This window comes from Cupressus sempervirens, chromosome 11, assembly GCF_028749045.1.
Source record: "Cupressus sempervirens isolate cs-2001-9-10 chromosome 11, ASM2874904v1, whole genome shotgun sequence".
Classification (NCBI taxonomy): domain Eukaryota; kingdom Viridiplantae; phylum Streptophyta; class Pinopsida; order Cupressales; family Cupressaceae; genus Cupressus; species Cupressus sempervirens.
This window is the reverse complement of record NC_143128.1, coordinates 297,123,038-297,148,321: the sequence shown is the minus strand read 5'-3', so window position 1 is coordinate 297,148,321 and position 25,284 is coordinate 297,123,038.

The window sequence follows — 25,284 nt, the reverse complement described above, 5'->3', positions numbered from 1 at the left end:
CAGTTAGCTTTATAGACATCATTTTTAAATTTTTCTTTAACTAGTTTGCATAGTATGCAAAATTGTTATTATCATGCAATCTCTTTACATGTTATTGTTTAAGATTTTTTTATTATATTTAACTCTGATTTCTTTTAGTTTTTTTTTATAATGTACTCTTTAATTTTATTAACATATATTCAATAAAAATAGAGTTTTTATTCTGATTTTGGTTGTATGTTATTTATGTTATATGTTTTATTTCTTTGATTAATATTATAGCACAAGAGATTTTCTTTTAGATCTTTACATTCTAGCATCTTCAAGAAGGGAGGTGCAAAATAGACACTAGTTAGCATGAGCAACCCACCCAATTCCTTCTTATGTAGAAATAAGCATTGATGGACTATTTGCCATCTAGAGAATAGATAAATCAGCACAAGAGAGAATTTTAAATTCAACACTTAAATCTCTACATAGAATTAGCAAAGAGACAATTGTCTATTGTCTACAAGCTCCAAATCAACCAAATAGGAAAACCAAGGCACTCAAACTAGAAATTTATTAATTTTTTCTCATGGCAGTCATTGTGGTGGAGAGGTAGGAACCATGCATGATTTTTGTGGCAAAGAAAAGAGTTGTCCTCTATATAGAACATTGAGGTCATAAACTCTCCTAAAAAAATTATTGTAAAGAAAAAACCATATCTATGGAAAGCATCATTTTTCACTTGACTCAATGATAGTAAATCAGTGGTCATCTTAGTGTGGTTTGGGTAGAAACTATGTGGTACCATGAGTAACTTTCTAGAGAAACACACAAATTCAACTTAGAAATTTGGGTTGTGATGCTGGTTGCTTAAAAAGATCCAATCAACTTTGCTAGTTTCTTAAAAACATCATAAACTAAGAATAAAAATTCAATTATTTTGATGACTACCATTGTCTTACATGATTCTTATGCATTACAAACTATTGATTCTTGTACACCTTTAGCATAACTAGTAAAAAATAATATGGCTTTGATTTTAGAAGAAAATTTAAAGTCACCATGTATGACCCCAAATAATACTAGTGATTACACTTTTGGGAGCAATGAGTACACCAAAATGTACCAATACAATGTAGATCTTTGCAGGTGCACTTACAAAGTAAAGAATAACAATTTTGTGATTTTTAGGAATTCACTCAACCTCCCTAACTATATAATAAGGGCTTCTTCATTAGATATAACATTAAGGAGACCTAATTTTGCGGGGCATTAGCTTAAGAAACTTAGGGAAGTTAATGGTAGCATTAGCTTAAGAAAATCAAGTCAATATTGTGCAACCTAGGTTGAGTTGTGTTGCAAGTATGTTGTTGAACAAGTTTTCCAATGGGTCAGTGATCAATGTCTCTCATGGATCATTAACTAGAATCCCGTAAATAAAGTATTTTGAATATGATGACTTGGTAAGTACATAAATGGTACAAAAAATGCAGCTTCTTTGTATTCCAAAGTGACTCCTTATACAATCTCTTGGTTGTAAAGGGATTATAGGGTGCTCGGGAATCAATCTTGTCTAGCTAACAACATAAGAGAGATCCTATTTTATTTATCCTCTAGAAAAGAAGAAATCAGCTAAGCACACAATCCTATTAGAGGTGCAGAAATTATTGCAAAATATGTTGATTTGATGCTAAAGAAAACATGAGTAAATCAAATTGGAGCCTTGGCCATGAATTCTAATAAGAGATTTAGAGGATTTTTCCCAAGGTCTCTTGAAACCATCCTCAACAGAGTTGGAAGTAAATTTTTTCCAATGTCTTTGTTATAACCATCAAAACAATGTGCAAATATAGAATTTTGTAATAAAAAGACATAACTTTTAGATGGAATTAGTTTCATGTTGATTGTTTCTGAATTCTTATTCAATTCTATAGTCCATCATGAAAGTATAAAAATGTTTATGGATTTTTTTTGTGTAGATATTTTGCTTTGAGATTGAATTTCTTTTTAGTTTACTCTCTACCTAAACTTTACTAAATTTGACTCTCAATATGCCTATGATTCTAAACAATTATTAGCAATTGCTAAAAATCTTCAACCATAATGAAGTTTCTAATTTTAAATCCAAAATTTTAAAGATAAACTCTCTATAATTTTTAGTTGAGGTTTCACCATATCAAGTGATTAATGAATATTTAGAATCTCACCATTTAGTCACGTCCAACGATTCAAAAATAATCGTCTTAATGCAATCTATCATTTCCTAAAGTAAGATGTAGATATGATATTCTCCTATTGTAGAATAAGCTCTTTATGGAAGAGGCAAATATAACACTTGGGTGCAATATTTTTTGCCCAGTCAATTTTTTTAAGATTACCAATTACACTCTGCATCAAGGTAACTAATGACTTCCCCACCTAAAGAAATGATAAAAGTGGTTGGTGCCATTGATGGAGTGATCACCAAATGATCTCAACAGATATAATCCTTCCCAAAGAGCTAGGCATTGAGAATCAAATTGACTTGAAGCTAGAAATGTAGAAATTGTTTATAGAAATATACCATTACACATTATTATAGCCTGATGGTCTCATAAATACAAAACAAAACTGATTTAAGAACTGATGTACAATACATTCCTATTCTACTACAATTTTATGATCAACACAAAATAATTATTATATGAATTTTAATTACAATGCACTTGAAGATCACCCAATGGTCTCAATAGATAGAATTGTTTCCAAAGAATTGGAAATTAAGAATTTAATTGACTTGAACTTGAAAGTTTAGAAATAGTCCTAAGAAGACTTGGTCACTTGTCAACTTCAAATAACATGAACATCAATAGTTTTCTTCACCACATTTCCTACATGTAGAAAAGCTCCCAAATAAATCAAGAAGAAATTGTGCATTAATTCATTTGTGGGGCAATAAACTCTATAACTAGTTATCCAACATAGTCTTTTATTATATTCTTTTCCTATAAACATTAAATTTTTTAGCTTCACTAGTTGAATCCCCATAGAGAGGAAAAACTATATAAATAGATAGATTTAGTGCTCAAGCAATCAAGGAACCTATGCATATTTCATTTAGGTTACTAGAATATTTAATTGGATGGAGATTTATTATGGGAAGGATGGTATGAAAAATAAGAGTCAGAGAATTAAGGATAGTGTACAAATTGTTTCATAATTTATAAAAGTCTACTAATATTTACAAAGACAAGAATACTTTAATATGTGAAAATATATATAGATGATAGGAATTGAGTTAAGTAGGTTAATTCCCTTCATGATTTTTTAAGCCTCCATGGTGCTCCAGTTGGACTGGTACAAATTCTTTTGCCATTAAGTAGACCACATCAAACTAATAAAGATGCTCCAGTCGATCACATTGTAGTCCCTAGTTGCCCATGGTAGGGTGTAGTATTGGAGAAAAGATACAATCTATCTATGTCCAGGTGGGTATATGTTCCATGGAAATTGTTGTAATCTTGTATTTGAGTGGTAGGGCTAGAAAAAGTCCTTGTGGCACCCACCTTTCTACTATCATCTAATTCGATATTTTATTCGAGGTAGAGCCAAATTGTAGCCTGAATGTTTGGCCATGGTAGTGCATACATGCTAAACTTGGATGATTGATTTGGGGCGTCTGCAACATTTGTTCTATCCATATATTTTCAACTCCAGCTAGTAAACAAGCATACTCTAGTGCAATTTGTATTGATGTTGGTTGGAACTATATCATGCTTGGAAGATAATGTATATATGTTGAATTGTAGGTATTGCATTGGTCAATTCTGACATGGTTGGGTCTGTAAACATATGGTCAAAATTGCATTGTGATGGTAGTTGACATGTGATCAAATGTCTTTGTGCCAATATGCATTCTACACTTATGGAGGTGTTTCTCACTTCATTACAAATCGTGTAGAGATCTATTTCTTGGATGAAGTCATGTGTCATAATTATCCTACATCTCAATATACCTACTTGGGAAACATATTGAAATTGTTGATTTAGTCGATGTTGTGTTTGTCTTAAATACAATTGGAATGTTAAAAAATCAGCAAAAAGGTTTTCTGTATAGGACCCTTCTTAGGAGGGATTAACTACCAAAGCTCTAAAGTCTACATAAATGTTTCCCATTTACACATTACTCATTTTCAAAAAAATCATATCATATATTCAATAAAAGATTCAAATGAGCCCACATGTGAAAAAATCTTTAAAGCTAATGGATAAATGTTACATATCGTTAAAGAAATATTGAAAAGTATCCAAAATCCTATAGTAGGCTTCAAAATTAACAAAAACCTAGTTGATTGCTTTTTAAAAAATTGAAAACTGAATTGTTTGGAAAAGTTCAACACAAAAAGGTTAAAGATCCCAAAAAATGATAAACCCTATGCTATGTGTTACACTTATATTTTTCTTCAGCCTTAACGTCAAACATTCAAGTCGTGGGAGTGCCCAAGTTGAAGTTGAAGTTGAACCTTTGGGTCAGTTCAACTTCAAGTTCACTGAGATCATAATATATTTTTGAGTGTCAAAGTCGAAGTTGAATCTTCCAGCCAGTTCAAGTTCAACTTCAAGTTCTGTCATTAGCACAAAATGTTAAAAACAGGCCAGTCATTCTCCTATTTGTTAGCATTCCTATTCACATATGGTGGGGTTGAAGTTGAAGTTGAAGTTTCATGCCAATTTAACTTCAACTTCAAGTTCATGTTGGAGTCGGTGCAAAATGCAGTGCTCAGTTCAAAGTTTTAGTTTCAGCCCTAGCAATTAAAAGTTCGAGAATCATTATGATTCAATCAAGATTGGGAGCTTCAAAATTGTATTTGAAATGGTGAAGCCTAAAAATAATCCACCGTTCTTAAGTTCAAAGCTCATAGATAGTTTCAAGTATGCAGTTCACAGATGAATGACCCAGATTTAGCAGTTGGAATGTGTGGCTCAAATTCAAAATCAAGCTCAAACCCCGTTTCAAGGTTCCAAGTCTAAGACCCAAGGCTAGAAGAAGATGGTGGATAATGAGATGAGATGGAAGTCAAAGGAAATCATTGTTATCTGCCATGAAAGATGCATTGATGATAATGGAGGATATGAATTCAAAATCGGGCCTTATTTCATTATAAGTAATATATTTTGGCTTTCCAAGCGCTTGATAAATTCGTAAATGAATATGGGCATTTACAGTGGAGACATAATAGGCAGGCTCTTATGCAACTTACAAGTAAATTCCAACATGAGATTTAAGTGCAGGTATTGGTGTATATATTGTTGTCAGTTTTAATACAGCCTGTAACTACAGATTTTTGTCTGCATTAAAATAACAGTCACAATCCGGAGAGCATAACTTTTTATCCCACTGTTGTATTTTGCTCAATTTTTTATATGTTGTATAAAATCAAGTTTTCTAAATCTTCATTGAAGCGATTTTCAAAATTTGGTCAAAGTCAAAAGTTATGATGGACTGTATGCGGGTCTATCAACATACCAGAAAATGCAAAATGTTTTGCAATAAAAAAAATAGTCATGTTGTGGGGCCCACATATTTTAATCCAACCATTGGATTGAGCTCAATTTTTGATATGTTTGAGGAAACCTAGTTATCTAAATTCCCTCCAAGCCGTTTTGCAAGATTCTTGATGGATCAAACGTTATGACTGTTTGAGTGCGGTAGTATATTAATGACAGTTACAGGATTATAATTGCAATCTGTAACCAGCATACGCCACCTGTCCAACATGCACATGTCATTCATTTTTGTAGTGATAGGTGTCCATAAGAGGAGTTTGGATGAATGTAAGCAATATCATAATGTTTATTAAACATTATGTGTTTTTTTTTTTTTTGATACACCACTTTTACTCAATAATGGACAGTGGAATATGAAAGGTTGGGAGCAGTTTCAAGAAACAGTTATTCAAACTGAAAAAGAATGGACAGAAAGAGAAGATAAATAGTACAAAGAATAATAAGAGAGGGGTTCGGAGGAGTTCTATAGCTGCTGCTACAGGGAGAAGAGATTTCTATTTTGTAGTAGAGGAAGCAGTTTCATTTTATGCAGATTGATTGTAATAAGGGGATGGAACAGTACTATTATTGTTTTATCATGCCTTTGAAATAAAGAGGGACATTAGTGTGTTTGATTTTATAGTCATATACATTTGTGTTTCTGATCTGAAAGGATTTTGGAGTCCTTTTATTTCTGTTAGATGCAGTTCTTTATTATTATGTCAGATGTGATATATGCAATCTTATGGTTATGTATTCACATTTTTGCATAAAGATGTTTACAGCTTTCTCTCTCCCAATTTTCTCTGCAATGTGAAAGACTTGGTAGATAGTCCTATGGCTATTTGCTGGTTTTTCTCTCATTATCAACTTATTAACCTTATAATCACATTCATCTCATGTTGATGAGTAGATGTTAGAAAGCTTTGGTGTCTTTTGGTAAAAGGCATAACCAGCTATTAAAATTCTTTGAATATCTTTTTAAGAGGGAGCTGTACCTCTCAATTTAGAGGAAAGCTATCAATCTCATGATAGTATTTCCAACCATTAGTGGTAGTTGTTCTTCTATTTGGACATTTGGAGTCATTCTTCGTATTTAATTTTGGAAGGACAAAATTGTTTACTAACAATTTTTGGCGACTTCGCTGGGGAAGAAAGTGAAGTTTCAGTGCTTTCTTTCTTTGGATATCTGAAGGTTACCTCCTTGAGGATGAAGGTTGGCGACTCTGATCTTTTTGGTAAAAGAAACCCAGTATAATTATGGCCTTAGCTACAACTCAATCATGGCAGCCACGTTTTGGTCCTTGTGGTCTATCTCATTTCACACTCATGCCTGCTGGGTCAAAGAAATATTTTCCTGAGTATGCCGGAAGAAGCGATCAAGATTTGGACAGCCACATTCGAGCATTCAAAACAGCTTGTGGGATTCTTGGTGTTTTGGAAGAAGATGTGTATGTATGTCTATTTGTTAAATCTCTTGTTGATGATGCTGCTGTTTGGTTTCAGCATTTGGAAGATGGGTGCATAACTGGTTGGCATGTGCTGGAAAATAAATTTCTTGCAAGATTTAAACCAGCAGTTAATGTGGGTGATTTATTATGCCAACTCTTCAAGATTCAAAAAGGAGAAAATGAAGAAATAAGAAGCTTTGTGGATCAATTCACACGAACCTTAGCAAAGATTCCACAAATTGGTCAGCCCAGCCAAGATAACCTATTGTCAATATTTATTGTAGCATTACATCTAGAAGTCAAATTTCATCTCAAAAGAAGTAAGGTATGTGACTTTGAAATTGCTAAGAAGGAAGCTGTAAGAATTGAAGATGATTTATTTTTTTTGGTTGGTTTCAACAAGACAATATTGCAAAAGTCTCTGGTCTAGATTTGAAATTAACAAATGAGCATGCAAGTGATAAACTTTTACAGAAAAGAGTTTGCCTATATGAACAACAATATCATCTAGAGGCAAAACCCAAGATGAGAAGGCTTGTTTAAAAAAAAGTAAAACCAACACCCTCTATTTCTGACTGTCAAATTACATCAATTTTTCATGCAGAGGATTTGGTAATACCTCATTTATCTGAAAGCAATTCGCACCATATAATGGGATCATATCACTTGCATGTCGAATATGATGATGGAGATTCTCAAGAAGTCACACCTGAAGAAAATAGTCCTTCTAATATAATAGGGTGCTGCTGTTCACACAATGAGAATAATAGAAAACATATTACCCAATCAGATAATTGTATGAAGCATCTAAGTATGCCTCCTATAGAGGAAGAGCCAGCTAAAAATGAGTTAAATACAAGCTTGCCAACAGATACCTCTCAGCCAATCTTTGAATCTTCTTCTATTGAATTTTCTAATGTTGTTTCAGCAATCAATATTAATCAGGAAAGCATGTCAAATCAGTATGAAAAAGGAAAGATTCATGAGGAAGGAATGAAAGGCATCTTTCAAGGTGATGGAGAGGTAGAATATGAAGCATTTTTATTTCATTTCTCTTCTTCCCAAGAAGAATGGTCACATCAAGAGGACTTCTACATTCCTATGAGGTGTTCAAATGCTAATTTGCAGCCTAAGGTTAAACCCCAACCGGGTAGTCTTCATGAATCAGAGGAAATCACACTCACTTGTGACAACAAAGGTCCCCAAATGGAAGAACCTCTCACATGCTTGGGTAAAAGAGACTATTTTCAAACAATGGATGGATCGGCAAGTAATACAAAAACAAAGTTTGAAGAGCTAGATGATAAGTGGGCATGGAATGAACTTAACCCGCTATATGTACCAACGGTGTTTCATGAAGATGACATTGTTAGAGAAAACCCTCTTTTCAGAATGCAAGAATCACCTCCATGTGGGAAAGAATATTTATTTCTCTTTGGCATGGAGAATGTTGAAGCAGATATGCTGCAAGGAAAGTCCCAAGGACCATTAAAAATTTCAGCAAACACATTATCTCACAGTGAAGAAATGTTGTCCTGCTTTCTATCAGCATGCAAGGAAGGAATAGCTCTCATGAAAATTCCAGGTATAAGCCTTTCAAATTCCTCTGCTTTAGATAAAGATTTTTCAAACTTGCTTTCAGCAAAATATGATGGATTTATCCGGACTGAGATTGACCATATGTTTGAAAAGACTCACTTCTATCTTGAGGGTGTTTTGAATTCTGAAAAGCCTCTTTTGTGTGCTGATCCCAAGGGTATGTGTGCTGAAAATGACATAATCCTTGCTTTGAAAATTCTTGAACAAGCTCTATTTTAGTGTATTGTTGGAAAAGGACTTGAAAATTCTTTGCAGAGTGACCAAGAAAACTTAGAATTTTATGATCAGATATGGCTCTTTGGGCCTAATGATTGGTGGACAAGGTTCCTACATGTGATCAGCCTGAAATACCAAGAAGACGAGTTTGCCAAATGGAAGTGTTGGGTTGCACCATATTAGCACAACTCGCTGTTCAGGATGGGATCTTTCTTCTCATAGCCAGTGAATGGCTTTGTGTAAGTTTTTCCTCAGCTCTGGTCTAGTGGTGAGTTCTTCTCACCTATGTACATTTGTAAATATTTCTACTCTTTGATTTTTTGGTGGTGCTTAGTGTAGCTGTTAGGTGGTTGTGTTGTTAGTTTGCTTTTGTTTGCTGGTTTTTGGCTTGCTGTTAGGTTTGTGTTTTGGTGTTGTCCCCTATTCCCTTTCTCTGCAAACATTCTCCTTTCTTTTTTCCCATGACTCTGTTGCCCAATTGCTAGACACTGGTCTCAACCAAAGATTGTTGGATTCTTTGTGTCCCTCACGACCCACATCCCTAGTCAGAGCCAATTGTTACACTTATATTTTTTTTCAGCCTTAACATCAAACATTCAAGTTGTGGGAGTGCCCAAGTTGAAGTTGAAGTTGAACCTTCGGGTCAGTTCAACTTCAAGTTCAGTTAGTTCATAATATATTTTTGAGTGTCGAAGTCGAAGTTGAATCTTCCAGCCAGTTCAAGTTCAACTTCAAGTTCTGTCATTAGCACAAAATGTTAAAAATAGGCCAGTCATTCTCCTATTTGTCAGCATTCCTATTCACATATGATGAGGTTGAAGTTGAAGTTGAAGTTTCATGCCAGTTCAACTTCAACTTCAAGTTCATGTTGGAGTTGGTGCAAAATGTAGTGCTCAGTTCAAAGTTTCAGTTTTAGCCCTAACAATCAGAAGTTCAAGAATCATTATGATTCAATCAAGATTGGGAGCTTCAAAATTGTATTTGAAATGGTGAAGTTTGAAAAGAATCCACTGTTCTTAAGTTCAAATCTCATGGACAATTTCAAGTATGCAGTTCACAAATCAATGACCCAAATTCAGCAGTTGGAATGTGTGGCTCAAATTCAAAATCAAGCTCAGACCCCATTTCAAGGTTCCAAGTCTAAGACCCGAGGCCAGAAGAGGATGGTGGATAATGAGATGAGATGGAAGTCAAAGGAAATCATTGTTATCTGCCATGAAAGATGCATTGATGATAATGGAGGATATGAATTCAAAATCGGGCCTTATTTCATTATAAGTAATATATTTTGGCTTTCCAGGCGCTTGATAAATTCGTAAATGAATATGGGCATTTATGGTGGAGACATAATAGGCAGGCTCTTATGCAACTTACAAGTAAATTCCAACATGAGATTCAAGTGTAGGTATTGGTGTATATATTGTTGTCAGTTTTAATACAGCCTGTAACTACAGATTTTTGTCTACATTAAAATAACAGTCACAATCCGGGGAGCATAACTTTTTATCCCACTGTTGTATTTTGCTCAATTTTTTATATGTTGTAGAAAATCAAGTTTTCTAAATCTTCATTGAAGCGATTTTCAAAATTTGGTCAAAGTCAAAAGTTATGATGGACTGTATGCGGGTCTATCAACATACCAGAAAATGCAAAATGTTTTGCAATAAAAAAAATAGTCATGTTGTGGGGCCCACAGATTTTAATCCAACCATTGGATTGAGCTCAATTTTTGATATGTTTGAGGAAACCTAGTTATCTAAATTTCCTCCAAGCCTTTTTGTAAGATTCCTGACGGATCAAAAGTTATGACTATTTGAATGCGGTAGTATATTAATGACAGTTACAGGATTATAATTGCAATCTGTAACCAGCATATCCCACCTGTCCAACATGCATATGCCATTCATTTTTATAGTGACAGATGCCCATAAGAGGAGTTTGGATGAATATAAGAAATATCATAATGTTTATTAAACATTATGTTTTTTTTTTTTTTTGATACATCACTCTTACTCAATAATGGACAGTGGAATATGAAAGGTTGGGAGCAGTTTCAAGAAACAGTTAGTCAAACTGAAAAAGAATGGACAGAAAGAGAAGATAAATAGTACAGAGAATAATAAGAGAGGGGTTCTTCTTTTTCTGTGGAGGAGTTCTATAGCTGTTGCTACATGGAGAAGAGATTTCTATTTTGTAGCAGAGGAAGCAATTTCATTTTATGCAGATTGATTGTAATAAGGGGATGGAACAATACTATTATTGTCTTATCATGCCTCTGAAATAAAGAGGGACATTAGTGTGTTTGATTTTATAGTCATATACATTTGTGTTTCTGATCTGAAAGGATTTTGGAATCCTTTTATTTCTATTTTAGATGCAGTTCTTTATTATTATGTTAGATGTGATATATGCAATCTTATGGTTATGTATTCACACTTTTGCATAAAGATGTTTACAGCTTTCTCTCTCCCAATTTTCTTTGCAATGTGAAAGACTTGGTAGATAGTCCTATGGCTATTTGCTGGTTTTTCTCTCCTTATCAACTTATTAACCTTATAATCACGTTCATCTCATGTTGATGAGTGGATGTTAGAAAGCCTTGGTGTCTTCTAGTAAAAGGCATAACCAGCTATTAAAATTCTTTGAATATCTTTCTAAGATGGAGCTGTACCTCTCAATTCAGAGGAAAGCTATCAATCTCATGATAGTATATCCAACCGTTAGTGGCATTTGTTCTTCTATTTGGGCATTTGGAGTCATTCTTTGTATTTAATTTTGGAAGGACAAAATTGTTTACTAACACTATGGAAGCTAAAAATTATAAAATGGGTATAGAAATAAATATTAATGGTTTCTTAATGCCAATTTGAATTAATGTAAATAAGAAAACACTGATATATTTGCTGAATTGTATTGATATTCACACAAAACCCACATTTTCTTGATGAATTAGATTCCTATTGAATGCTTAGATGAATCCCACATGGTAGATATACAAGTAGGCTTTATTCAATATGTTATTTATTGATTAATGATATTAGTAATTCATGCAATTTTTTTCCATGAGCAGTGAATGAATTTACCTTGTACAAATTGTAAAAATAATGAATTAAATTGCAACAAAATTGATTTTAAATAAATATACAAAATAGATACCAAAAATATTCGATTCAGTTGGATTGTTCTTTGAGTTCCCAATTAATTATTGTATTTAGTATTTTCTAACATAAAAAATTGAAGTTTTTAAATGAAGTAAATGTTTTCACCTAGCTCCTCCTTGAGCACACTTCACCCAATGTATGAAATACATTAAACTTTTCATACCATTGAAAAGACAAAGAAAGTTCATAGATTCTAATAACAATTTAAAAGATATATAACTTTAATCAACATATATGAGATACGATAATTTTTTCAAACCATTGGTAGATTTAAAAAGAAATTTAAAAGATTTCAATGTTAGTTAACACTAACTTATTCGAGGCACAAATACAATCACAACCTTGTTAAATTCCATTGATTTCAGATAACAAAATGAGAAATCTACTAGGAAGATGAAGCATGATTTTAAAAAATAAAAGGATTTTGTCCTCAATGAATTATGAGGAGGAGGATACCCTGGCTTGCTCTAGATGATCACCTATTGGTCATGGATTAGTAAAAGAAGCAAAGTGGCTACAAAATTGAATCTCATAGTGATTTTTTTGTCTTCACTTGTGATTTAGTTTCTGTGATGTAAAGCAAAGCTTTAACCATTAGTAAGATGAGGGTTTCTATGGCTACAAATTTACACCTTCAACTATCTTGGATTCACAGTAATCTCAATCTATTTTCCTCTATAGTATATATTGTGATCACCTATACAATTCAAGTGGTCTAGTTCATGATAAAAATTTAGTAGTTAATAAACATAGAATGGATATTTACTTTGGGGAATAGTTAAATATGTCATCTCTTCACCTCTTAGAAGATGGTTCTATAGTTTGAGACTTTAGTTCTTGTGTCTTAGGTTAAAATGGCATCTTGTTGTGCTCTATTTCAAGCTAAGCAATTGACCAAATTTGACCAATTTGAAGTTGATATTTGTAGGCACAAAAGTTAAGTTGTGGTATTATCCTTTCTATTGAGATTCAATCTTCATTGGGTGCTATTATTGAATTTTTAAATAAAGAAGAGGTACCTATTTTAACCTCATCATATTACCTTCAATTTGATTATATCTCACTCTATTATCCTGTCTAGCATATATATATATATATATATATATATATATATATATATATATATATATATATATATATATATATCCAAGAAACCAATTGTTAATTGAAAAATGGATTAATGTGTGACAGAGCATGTCATTAACATATGCTGACTAGAGTGTGGAAAAGAAAGAGATCGACAAGAATTGGCAAGATTATAATCTCATCTATGGTTAAGTTATTGTAGTGACAGGTAACACTAGAGGGAAATCAAGAAATTAAGAAGAGCAGAAGGGTTGCACCACCAAAAAGAAGCAACATGATATAGAAACTTCAAAATAATTCCAGCATATAAAGAGAGCCATGCCTTTTGGAAGCATAGTAGAAATTCCAATACAATGAATAAATTTGAAGACTCTAAACTCAAAAATGCTTGAATCCATATACTGTTTTCTAATAAAAAAATGGAACCGTCTAACTTCAATAACGTAGAGCACCATGTCTACAAAGTGTAAGTGTAGGAATGGAAACATTTTTAAACAAAAAAGTGCTTATTGTTGGAATACAAACACCACCAAGAGGGGTGGGGGAATCAGTGGTTTAAAATACTTTTAAAGACTTGAAACAATTTCAAGTTATACAAATTTAACACATGAGCAAGATAGTTAATGAATAAAAAAGTGACAATATTTTAATGCAGAAAACCCCTCAGGGTAAAAAACCACTTTGAATATGAAACTTTATTTGCCTCTTAAGCAAATCTTTTAGAGCTACAACTCTGGGAAGCACCAACACCTTATTTTAGAAACACCAATTTCAAGGAACACCAAATCCTTACACTTGAAGCACCAACTTCATGAATACAAGAAGCACTAACTTCCAAAATGAAAAAATGATATATAAAATTAGAGAATAATCTCTATTACAACACAATTCATGAATCACTAGTTTCAACTTCTTGTTTAAAACACAATGCAGGATATACTTTAATTCTCTTCAAAACATTCAATATCCAAATATATTTTATTTTTCCATTAAAAGATTTGAACAAATACTGATATTAATGAATGAAGTAGCAATATATAACCCTTCTTCTACCTCTGATAAACTTCTTCAAAACAAATCAAATCACAAATATGAAAATAGAAACATAAAGCATTACCCTCTTCTTTGTTGTTAAAAATCTGCCTACAAATTGTTCAGTCTACAAGGAATTCCACACCAATTCTGCAACTTCTATAAAAAAAACCATGTTGGATGTTTTAGTGGAATGTATCCTCTACTTATAAACCAAGAAATTCAAAATTTTGGAGGCAGTTACATACCCCAAACTTCCATTAGACCAAAACCGCTCAAAACTGTCAAAACTATCATAACAATTTAGTACTTGTTTCTGATAAATAGACTTTTTCTCTTTCCATACATGTGTTATGCAAAAAATAACAAAGATACATTTTAGCTAACTCCAAGAAATTTTCAAAAAGGTATGATAGTTGGGGTCTATCTTATAAAAAAGCTTGTCGACTTTCTAATAGACCAAAACTATTTTTTATATTCGTTGTCAAAAACAATGTGAACATTAAGTGTTAATTTTATAACACTTAAGTATTTGTCTTGAATATGTTTTGAACAATATTGAAGGACATAAAATAATATAGCTACATGATGTTAGCCATACCATATGCTCATTATGTTAGCCATATCATATGCTCATTATTGACATTAATGACAAGTATCAAAGACCAAATGCCAAGGGTTCAACATACTCCCCCTTTGGCATTGATGTCAATACCAACTTCCACCTGTATATCCATGTGTACCTTTATATCTTGTATCTATACTTGTATACATGTATATCGATGTGTACGTGTACCTATATATCCATCATGTGGACATCTTCATTTTTGTCCACCTTTGACATCAATGACAAAGGAGATATACCAAGGTTTTTGTGTAACAAAAAGATAAGAAAAATTTTCTCCCTCTAAAACCTATCACTCATTTATGAACTTATGCAAGAGAATAGAGGGATAAAACCCCCAATATTGTTCTTAACCCTTCAAATGTGGCTCTTGAGAGAGGTTTTATAAATATGTCAGCAAATTGATCTAAAGAAGGAACAAATTCTAATTCAACACTACCATTCAAGACATGTTCCCTAATGAAATGATAATGAACATCAATGTGCTTGGTGTGTGAATGCATAATTGGATTCTTAGAAATACTAATTGCACTCTAATTATGACAATAGATAGGAACTAGTTTAGACACTATTACTTTCATATCTGATAAAGTTTGAACCATCCAAAGAACCTATTGACAACAAAAACATGTGGCTATATATTCAACCTCTATAGTAGAAAGTGTAGTAGATTCTTTCTTTTTACTATGCCAACACGCTAGCCTATTACCCAAGAAAAATTTTGCTCCTAAAGTACTTTTTCTTTCATCTAGACAACCTACCCAATCTAAGTTAGTATAAGCAACAAATCTAAAATCATCATGTTTAGGATACCAAATCCCATAATTCAAAGTACCCTAAATATATCTAAAAATTCTTTTAACTACTATAACATGAGATTCTATAGGTGAAGATTGAAATATTGCAACCAAAAATACAACATGCATGACATCAGGCCTTGAAGCTATGAGATATAATAAACTACCAATCATAGATCTATAAGTAGTTTGATCAACATTAGGAGAATCATCATTTTTAGTAAGTTTACATCCTGTTATCATTGGTGTTCCCATAGACTTACAATCTTCCATATGAAATTTTTTTAACATTTCTTTTGCATACTTAGTTTGGGATAGTTCCCCAAGCATGGACATTTCAAATTCAGATTGCATAAGCTTTGAAAAGCCTTGACCTAAAGTATCATCATTAGATCCAAATACTATATCATCAACATAAACAAGAACAATGAGAACATCATCACATGTACCATATATGTACAAATTTCTATCAACACCACCTCTTCTGAAGCCACTTTTGATAAGATACAAATCCAACCTAGAATACCAAGCCCTTAGAGCTTGTTTCAAACCATAAAGAGCCTTTTTTTTAATCTGTAGACATGATTAGGATAGTCTTTGTTTTCAAATCCTTTAGGTTTATCCATATAAACCTCTTCATCAAGATAACCATTAAGAAATATTGTTTTAACATCCATTTGATACATTTTAAAGCCTTTGAAAGCTTAATATGCAAGAAAGATTCTTATTACTTCAATTCTAGCCACTAGTGCAAAAGTTTCATCAAAGTCCACACCTTCTATTTGTGCATAGCCCATACAAACCAATCTAGCCTTGTTTCTTGATATCTTTCCATTTTCATCAAGTTTATTTCTAAAGACCCATTTATCAAGGAAATTAAATAAAGGAGTAGGTAAATACAAAGGTAAACTTCCTTTCAAATGCTTTAATTATGGTAAAATAGGACACTTTGCATCTAAATGTCCTTATAATAGTCATGATGAAGTAGATGATGAGAAAGCGAAATCAAGTAAAAAAAAATTCTATAACAAAAAAAAGTTCTTTAAGAAGAAGAAGAGTTTAATTGCTGATGTAACAGATAGTGACTCTAAAATTTTTGAATGCGATGAAAATGAAGTTTCATTCATGGTTATAGAAACTACTTGTCAAGAATCAGATAGGGATGATGATGTTGAACTTGTTGAGGCTGATTTAGAATGTGAATTTCTTTATGCACTTAAAAAGATCAAGGAATTAAAAAGGAATTTAAGTGTTCAAGAAAATCAATTCTTAAAGGAAAAAGAGAACTTTGAAAAAGAAACTAAGAACTTAAATCAACAAGTTATAGAATTTAAACTACAAGTTGAGGAATAAAAGAGAATTGTCTTTATCATTAAGGAAGGGTTAAGTTCTAAAGATCGAGAATGTACAAGTTTGATAAATGAAGTAGTATCATATCAAAGAAAGTTAGAAAAATATGAGAACACTACTTTGGATGATATGTTAAGGAAACAAAGAAGAACCAATGATCTAACAGGAATTGGTTTTGAACTTGGACAATGTTCTAGTGACAAGAAAGATAAATCTTTATTCGAGATATTTAAATCTGAAAGTAAGGATACAAATTAGAATGCTATTACATCAAATGCAGGTAAAAATGCAGAATTTAATTAGATTTCTAATGTTAAAAATCAGGTTACATCATGTTGGTGTAAATAAGTATTCACTATTTACAATTTACTTAAGTTTACTTAGGTCAATGCATTATTTTATTATTTATTAGGTTGACACTTAGGAGTTTGCATACTTTTATGATTTGTCATGTTGAAAATACAGAAGTAAGCAACTCTAATTTAGCTATAGTTGATTTTGAGGCAAAATTTTTTTGCAAACCAGCACTCAAAGGCTTGATTTGCAAATTTGGTATGTTCATTTATTAGATCTATTAATTTATTTTCTAGATTTGTATTTTTTCTTTGCATTTTTAGAGCTATTTTTCAGAATTTTTTTGGCCTATTTGGCCTGTAGATTTTTTTTTTTTTTGCAAGAATTGGGTGGTGAAACCCTAGCCCCCATAGAGCATATTTGGCAAATATTCCAATTTACAGTGTGGCTAAGCCAAATCTGGGTAGTTTACCACAATTTTGGCATATGTAAAAATTCTCAGCAATTGCATACCACTCACCAGTGAACATCACTCAAGTTTTGGCTCACACTACAATCTAGAAACCTTGCTTTTCATTTTACCTCTCATGGGCTATTCTTTATAAACACATCTCATGTTTCAACTCCCACCGATGTGAGATTAATCATCGACCCCCATTGCCAAAAAACCTTCATCGACACTACAAACATACTGCCAACCACCACATTCAATAGACTAGTGGTGATAGCATCAACATGCCATTTTTAATTTCTCAACAACCAGAAAAACCCTACTGCATTGGTGATCTATTCTAGCATGACCACCGACTATTTCCCATTCATGACATCGGCGATCTCAAAATATTCATCACTATTTTTTTTACTGAAACATATGTTACAATTCTTTAGAATAACTGAGAGGGGGGGTGAGGGGTGAATCAGTTATCCAAGGTCCAATGATGTCCAATGCAACTTATTCTACAAATCCTTAATGGCACATAACTAAAATTATCATGCATGCAATTAAACATTAAACAATCATGAAAAGTAAACATGCATCACTCCATAACACTAAGAATTTGATAACTCAGAGACCCTCCAGGAATAAGAAGGTAAAACTAGAGTGGGGATGATACCCACAAAATAATTGCACAATTGATTTTTACCACTTCTGACGGTCTACCCTGTTAAAGGCCTGCCCTGTTAAAGGCTACAACACATTGTTAAATGTGACCTTGTTAGAGGATTTCATCATATTGTTAGGAATGGCTTGGTCAAAGGACTTTGGAACATTCACTTGGAATGTCACCCTATTAAAGGATTTACAACATGGCTATTAAACCAACCTAAGTTCATAGGATTTATTCTAACTATTACAATTGCTAGAGAGTAACAATAATGGATTTTGATCTAATACAACTTACAACATATCTTGCAGATTACAGATCACACTTAAGTTCAATCCTTTGCTTGGCTTTAATCACTTCAACTCTGTCAACTTGTCATCTCAAGCTTCATCACCTTGAGTCTTCTTACTCATCATAACAATGCAATCATATCTATGGTCACCTATCCAAGCAGAGTATCTTTGCTTTCTTCCACCTTAGCACCTTCTTCAACACTTCATACTGTTATGCTTTCATGCTTGACCATCTACTTTGCTTCGTGACCTTATGACTCCTTAAATAGAAATCCAAAATACCTTTTTTGCTCAATTCTCCCTCTCCAAATTTAGGGTTTCAATAGATTAGGTAGGATACAATGTATCTATCCCATATCTTGCTCTTATCTAGAAACTTATTCTAGAATCCAATTGTATTCACCAATTTTTTTTTACATAGTGTTCTGTGCCACTAGCTCATCATTCTTATCTTCTATTTGTTTCACAAAATTCTAGATAACTACCATGTCAACTGAGATCTGGCGAATCTTCGATTTTCAAAATAATGTAGCAACTTGGCATTATTGATTTACTGATGCTTGGCATCTTCTGTGTTACTCGGTACTTGTATCTTGCTCAACACCTGTATCTTCACTCAGCACCTATTTCTTGCTCGGCACCTAAAGACTATTGGACACCTGAAGACTGCTCGACACTTGATCTTCACTTGGCACACACTAAAATTAAACTTTCTCGGATTCAACTGAGAATCTATTCGACACTAACTAGAACTCTAGTTAATCTTTACATCATTTGTCTTAATGTGTCCATCCTCTGTGTCTTAGAGTATGTCATCAATACACTCTTTCATTAATGGCTTAGCTGATCCTTATACTTTATTACAACATCATAACTTCAACCTTTCTCTAGGTACTCTAGTTACATCTTATTGATTGCCACCTCCTTGTCAATCAATCAACTGATAGTATTTGGGTCACTAAAGCAATTGTTATTCCTGCAAGTAGCAAGTTTGACATCAATGAAAAAACAATGATTGAAAACATTCTTTACCAGTTCCATTAATCTTCATTCATGAGCTTTTCAATCATTTCCAACAATCTCCCTCTTTGGCATTGCTGGCAAACCAAACTGATCAATTGATCAATGTAGTTACCACCAAAATTATATATGTTTTTTGCTACTTTTTTCTTCCTTCTTGACTACTGCATCCTTTACTATTGATCTCATATATCTCCATATCTTTACCTTTCAGTTTCTCATAAATCTCCCTCTTTCATATATAAATCTTCCTCTTACTTTGTATTGATCAGATATCTCCCTCTTTGACATTAATGCTAAAGATGTAGCATCTTTAACATGTGAAATATAAGCTTTGCATCTCATGTATTCTCCCTTTGTCACCATGCTTGTGACTGATTTGGAATTCCTGCTCCTTCTATCATCCTCTATATCATTCTTTTGATATTTCAATGATTTGTTCCTATTGATGCAGGGCAGCTTCTTTGTTGCTTTAAACTGCTTGAGTTAGGGGCATTACCCCCAACTTTGCTCTAAGATATTCATAAGCATCCTTGGGCAATAGTTTGGTGAAGATATCTATAGTTTGTTCCTTTGTGTGAATGTACTCCATCTTCACTTGTTTGTCTTCTACCAATTCTCTGACATAGTGATACTTGATTGCAATATGCTTGGTTTTTGCATGCATTACTAGATTTTTGGATATGTTTATATCATTTGTATTATCACAATACAATATCATAGGTTTGATTACCTCTTCTTTCATTCCTTTCAATAGATATGTGAGCCACACAATGTTTGTGCAATTGACTGCTGTTGCAACATATTCTAATTCTATAGTGGACTGAGATATGCATGTTTGTTTCTTGCTAGTCCAAGTAACTAGTCTTTTACCAAAAAATAATGCTCCTCGACTTGTGCTTTTCCTGTCATTAATGTTGCCTCCCCAATTTGCATCTATGTATGCATTAAGCTCAAACTTTTCATTCTTTTTATAATATAGGCCAAAATCATTAGTTCCTTTGAAATACCTCATTATTCTTTTTACTGCTATGAGATGATTTTCTTTAGGATTAGCAGAGAATCTAGCCACTATTCTAACCACTAGTGCTATGTCTGGTCTGCTATGTACAACATATTGTAGTTTTCCAATCATGGATCTGTACATTTTTTGATTAACTTCAGCTAATACGTCATTTTTGGATAGCTTATGTCCTATTGCCATTGGTGTGTTGATTTGTTTGGAGTCTTCCAATCCAAACATTTTAAGTATCTCTTTGATGTACTTTGATTATGTCATAAATATACCATGTTTCAGTTGATGTACTTGCAAACCAACAAAAAATTTGATCTCTCCAAACATTAACATCTCAAACTCATGTTTCATTTTTTTAGCAAAACTTTTGCAAAGCACTTCCTTTCCTCCAAACACTATGTCATCGACAAAGATTTTAGATACAATAATATCCTTAGTTTCTTCTAATTTGATGTACATGTTGTTGTTATCATCAATTCTTTCAAATCTTATTTGCACTAGATACTTGTGAAGTCTCTCATACCATGCTCTAGGTGCTTGTTTTAGACCATAGAGTGCTTTATGTAGTTTACAAACCATATCCCTCTTGTTCTCATCAACAAATCCCTTTGGTTGTTCAATATAGACTTCCTCTTCCAATATACCATTAAGAAAAGCAGACTTTACATCCATCTAATAAACTTTAAAACCTTTATATGCAACATATGCAAGTTCTTACTCCTTCCATTCTTGCAATAGGGGGAAAATGTTTCCCCATAGTCTAATCCTTCTTCTTGAGCATAACCTTTACATACTAGTCTAGCTTTGTTTCTAGTAATCTCACCATTCTCATTTAGCTTGTTTTTGAACACCCACTTGGTGCCAATCACATTCTTGTCAACTGGTTTGGGAACCAAACTCCAGGCTTTGTTCCTCTTTATTTGATCAGTCTCTTCTTCCATAGCTTTATACTAGTCACCATCTTGTAATGCATCATATACTATTTTAGGTTGAAATTTTCTTAATAGACATGATTCATTTCTTAGTCTATTTCTTGTCATTGGTCTTGCATCTTTGTCACCAATTATTTGTTCAGCAAGGTGATGTTTCTTTACATATTTGGATAATCTTGGTTCTGTCCTTGTTTCCATGTTTTATCTTTTAGATTCAGGGTCACTATGCACTTCGTTGTCAAGTAGTTCTACATCTCTTTCATGTGTACTGACTTTAGAGCTAGAATCTGTATTTCTTTCATTCTGCAACTCGGCTTCTAAATGCAGCTCGGCATTCACTGGTTGTGATTTGGCTGAAACTGAAACTTGCTATTGAATCCCAATTTGATTGATAGTATCCTCATCAATAGGCATTCTTTCATAAGAATACACAAAGGTTTTGTATTCATCCATTCTCTTTGGTTTTTCAACTTGGACATCTGTATGCTCATCAAAGTTTACATTTGCACTTTCCACAATTTTGTTAGTGTTAGTAATTAAACACTTATATGCTTTACTTCTAGTGGAGTAACCAAGGAATATGCCTTCATCACTTTTTGCATCAAATTTTCCATTTCTAGCATTTTTAAGGATAAAGCATTTGCAACCAAATACTTTGAAATGCTTTATATTGGGTGAGTGACCATACCATAATTCAAAAGGTGTTGCACTTGTACCTTTCTTGACTTGTACTTGGTTCAGTGTATGAATAGCCACACTTACAGCTTCTCTCCAATATTTTAGAGCAACAGTCTTTTCCATCATTAATGTTTTGGCACAATCAATAATAGATCTATTTCTTCTCTCAACAATTCCATTCTGTGGGGGAGTTCTAGGAGCTGATGTTTGTCTCTTGATTCCTTTTTCATTGCAAAATGTCTCAAATTCATTTGATGTGAATTCACCACCTCTGTCTAATCTTAGGCTTTTCAAACTCTTTCCTATTTCCTTTTCAACTCTAGCCACATACCACTTAAACATTTGAAAAGCATTAGATTTTTTCTTTAAGAACATAACAGTCATCATCTTGGAATAGTCATCAACAAACAACATTATATATTTATCTCCTTTGTAGCTTTGTACTTCTATTGGACCACATAAATCAATATGGACTAACTCAAATACTTCTTTAGATGTATAGTTTTTACTCTTGAAACTTGACTTAGTCATCCTTCCTAGCTGACATTGTTTGCACATGATGTTGTCAGGCTTCTTCAGTCTAGGTAAATCTCTGACTTTCTTCATTTTATTGATATTGACCAAATTATCAAAGTTAACATGAAATAGCCTTCTATGCCATAACCACACATCATCAAATTTTGCAACAAGACATGAAGCATTTTTCATATCAAGATAAAATAGATTAATTCTTGTTTGATCTTCTTTTCCTATCAATTTACCATCAGTATCATATATTTTTGCAGTTTTATTTCCAAATTCTACTTTGCACCCTACATTGCCTAACTGTGAGACACTTAGCAAATTGTAGTTTAGTCCTTCAACATAGTATGCATTATCACATGAAATTTTCTCTATAAGCTTAATGGAGCCTTTTTCTTTGATTTGAAATGGAGCATCATTACCAAATCTAACACTATTTCCATCATACCGAGTAAAGTTAACAAACTTACTTTTGTCTCCTGTCATGTGATGTGAGCATCCACTGTCTATGATCCATTTGTCATTCTTGTTCATACATGTTACCAGTGTTGTAGGCTCTTCTTCATTAGATTGGTCCTTCATGGCCACATAAACAACTTCATTATCATTATCATCAAAATCCTCTTCAGCAATATAGCACTTCTTTCCTTTGTCTTTGTAATCTCTCTTATTATCTTCTCTTCTATGTTTGTACTTGTTGCCTTCCTTGTATTCCTTTTTTTGTGTACATCCTGTAGCAATATGTCCTACTTCATTGCAATTGAAACAAATGATAGGCAACTTACCTTTGAATTTTCCTTTTCCTCTGTGAAATCTTCTAGCTAGTAATGCTTCTAATTGTTCCACATCTTTCTCATTAGTGCTACTATCATTGGATACATATTTCATCATTCTTCCCTTCTTTGATTTCACCTGTTCAACATCTTTCAGTGATAGCTTGACCTTGAAAGTAGATTCAACATTCTCAGGTCTATAGTTGTCAAAGTTAGATAACTCAAATGCGGTGAGTCTACCCACTATACCTTCAAAACTTAGATTGTTTCTTGGCACACATCTTAGCTCTTGTATACCTGATACTCTAATAGCATAGATAGGGAGCAAGGTTCTTAAGAACTTACTATTAACAGTATCATCATCTAATTGACCACTCAAACATCTTATTACACTTACCACTTCCTTTATTCTAGTGGTATACTAAGCAACATTCTCACTTTCTTCCATTTTCATATCATCAAACTTTCCTCTGAGTCTTTCTCTTTTTTCTCTTTGGACATTTAGATCTCCTCCATAAATGTATGATAGGGCTTTCCACATCTTAAATGCAGTGTCACATCATTTGATATCATCGAATTCAGCATAGTTGAGTGTAGAAGCAATCTCCAACATTTTCTAATTGCTTTCCTATTTTTTTTAAAAATCTTCTGTAGTAAGAGTACCAATTGGATCAACATGTTCAGTAACAATTGAATTTTGGGCATAATCTCCTATGGATCCAATATGTAGCTTCATCAAGCTTTTCCATGCAACAAAGTTGTCTTTGTTGAGCTTGGGAACTTCTCTCTTAGGCATTTTGATCTTTTCTTCTTCTAGTCCCTTTAAACTAAGTCAGCAGCAAGGCTCTGGTACCAATTGTTAGAATTCTTTAGAATAACTGAGAAGGGGGGAGGGGGGGCGCGGGTGAATCAGTTATTGAAGGTCCAATGATGTCCAAGGCAACTTATTCTACAAATCCTTAATGGCACATAACTGAAATTATCATGCATGCAATTGAACATTAAACAATTATGAAAAGTAAACATGTATCACTCCATAACACTAAGAATTTGATAACCTAAAAACCCTCCAGGAATAAGAAGGTAAAACAAGAGTGGGGATGATATGCACAAAATAACTGCGCAATTAATTTTTACCACTTCTGATGGTCTACCCTATTAAAGGCTATAACACATTGTTAAATGTGACCTTGTTAGAGGATTTCACCATACTATTAGGAATGGGCCTGGTCAAATGACTTTGGAACATTCACTTGGAATGTCACCTTGTTAAAGGATTTAGAACATGGCTATTAAACCAACCTAAGTTCATAGGATTTATTCTAACTATTACAATTGCTAGAGAGTAACAATAATGGCTTTTGATCTGATACAACTTACAACATATCTTGCAGATTACAGATCACACTTCAGTTCAATCCTTTTCTTGGCATTAATCACTTTAGCTCTATCAGCTTGTCATCTCAAACTTTGTCACCTTGAGTCTTCTTACTCATCATACCAAAGCAATCATATCTATGGTCACCTATCGAGCAGAGTATCTTTGCTTTCTTCCACCTTAGCTTCTTCTTCAGCACTTCATGCTTTCATGCTTGACCATCTACTTTGCTTTGTGACCTTATGACTCCTTAAATAGAAATTCAGAATACCTTTTCTACTCAATTCTCCCTCTCCAACTTTAGGGTTTCAATAGATTAGGTAGGATACAATGTATCTATCCCATATCTTGCTCTTATCTAGAAATTTCATCTAGAGTCAAATTGTATTCGCCAAAAATATTTTATATAGTTTTCTATGCCACCAGCTCATCATTCTTATCTTCTATCTGATTCATAGAATTC